Consider the following 2069-nt stretch of genomic DNA (forward strand, 5'->3'; position numbering starts at 1 on the left):
CTGTTCACAATTGAAGATTTCGCACAGGACTGTCCACTGATCGTCACGCCTGATGGAACGACTCTGTCTCCACCAACGCTTGCAGCCATGTCCACGAATGCTTCAAGATATTGACTCATCGAAGAAGCTAGCACAGAAAAGTATCACTTTTGCGTTGCGACTGACGAAACGATTTCACCTGCACGAGCGCTTGAAGAGCGCTAAGAGATTGAAACGGTTCTTTGGTCCACGTTTAGCGATTCGAACGCACGGAAACTGACTCGCTGCTACATGTTCACGATTAAACTACTCGAACGAGACTGCCGATACCGTTGTTAGACTCCAACAAGGCTCGAAACGGAGGACCCCAAATACGCACGCTGATTGGTTTTCAAGAAAATCGTCACGCGGCATATTCGCCCGCAAGATGGCGTTTACTGCGTGAATACGCTCCAAGTGCGGGGCAGATCCTTCGCTGGAAGAGCGTGAACGATACCTGGGTGAATGCGAGGCTTCGATGTAATTGGGTAAGTAGTGGCGCTCGACCGCTCGGGCCGTTAAAATCCGTCAATTATCCTTACAAGAAACTCGTAGCGTAGGAAATTAGAAATACTGCTACGAATGTTGAAGAGAATCGGTTTAGCTATTGGAGTACCCTTCTAAAATAGCGCCTTGACTGCGAAAGCGAGCAACAACGAGCTACAACGAGACAAAAGCTACGTACTATCCAAAATAAACAATCTAAAGTACAACAAAATTCTTACGACAAAAAGAGAAGATAAATAAAATAAAAAAATATGTCTAAAAAGACTCAGCTAGCATGTTCCCACAGACAAATCAAATTTTTAGGTAAAAAGAATCTAACTCTATCCCTTCTTTCAAACTACCTCCAGAGAAAGCTCCCCTCCTCCAAGATGCAGGTATAGCGATACAGAACATCAATAAAAACATGGAGTCTAGTTATTTCACAACATGTAAAACAACGGAAAAACTATACGTTATCGGCACTCACTTTTCCAAAACAGACACACACAACGATCACCTGGGTCGAGAATTATTATCTCCGAAACAAATAAACTGAAAAATAAAATAGAGCGAGACATATCGCTAAATAAGGCAGTCTTCATATTCTCTAATGAAAACACCTCGGACAACCCCAAACAACCAGACACAGAAATAAACTACTTTACAAATTATAATCAACTAAAAATCATTTCCTCTAAATTAAACAATAAAAAATCATCCGCTTTCGACGACGTCCCGAACATTTTGCTCAAACGGTTAACCAACAAAATAAAATGATATTAAACAGTGCTCTTTAATAATATTAGCAGCCATCACAAAGGAAAAGAAAATAAAGACCGCTTCTCACCCTCAAACCTGCGATATATAAGTCTCCTACCCAACATAACCAAAATATTCGAAATAATCATAAATAACCCCCTAGTCTCCTTTTGAACAAAAAAAAAAAAAAAAAAAAAAAAAAAAAATAACGTAATCCTAATAAAAAATCAATTCGGCTTCCTTAACAAACAATGTTTAACAATCTATAATCGAATAATCGAGAAAATGAAATGTTTTAGTATTACGCGATCATTATCATGCATATTGTATCATTCTCATTTTGGCACACACCTATGTTTCTTTAAATATTCTATTTTTTGACCATGGAAAACAAATAAGAAAACTATTAATTTCAGCCAACGCTCATACCGCGCTGAGTGCACTCGTTCTCGTCCGATCACGAAAGTTAAGCAGCGCCGGGCACGGATAGTACTTGGATGGGTGACCGCCTGGGAACTCCGTGTGGTGTTGGCTTTCTTTTATTTTTCCAATATTTTTTTACTTTTCTTGACAATCTATTTTTAATAATCTACAATCGAAGCATCGAGAAAGAGAAATGTTTTAGCATTACGCGATCATTATCATGCATATTGTATCATTCTCATTTTGGCACACACCTATGTTTCTTTAAATATTCTATTTTTTGACCATGGAAAACAAATAAGAAAACTATTAATTTCAGCCAACGCTCATACCGCGCTGAGTGCACTCGTTCTCGTCACAGTCGACTGTTGACCACCGAGCGG

At 39.1% G+C, this 2069-nt stretch overlaps 1 non-coding gene across 1 annotated transcript; it reads left to right on the forward strand.

Annotated features, from left to right (window-relative positions):
• The first annotated feature begins 1678 nt into the window (after nucleotides 1-1678).
• LOC117239390 lies at nucleotides 1679-1797 on the forward strand. Its single transcript, XR_004494432.1, has one exon. It is a non-coding gene; the product is annotated as a 5S ribosomal RNA (ribosomal RNA).
• The last annotated feature ends 272 nt before the right edge of the window (nucleotides 1798-2069 follow it).

Source organism: Bombus vosnesenskii, unplaced genomic scaffold, assembly GCF_011952255.1.
Source record: "Bombus vosnesenskii isolate JDL3184/JDL3185 unplaced genomic scaffold, Bvos_JDL3184-5_v1.1 scf7180000013978, whole genome shotgun sequence".
In the NCBI taxonomy this organism is placed as follows: domain Eukaryota; kingdom Metazoa; phylum Arthropoda; class Insecta; order Hymenoptera; family Apidae; genus Bombus; species Bombus vosnesenskii.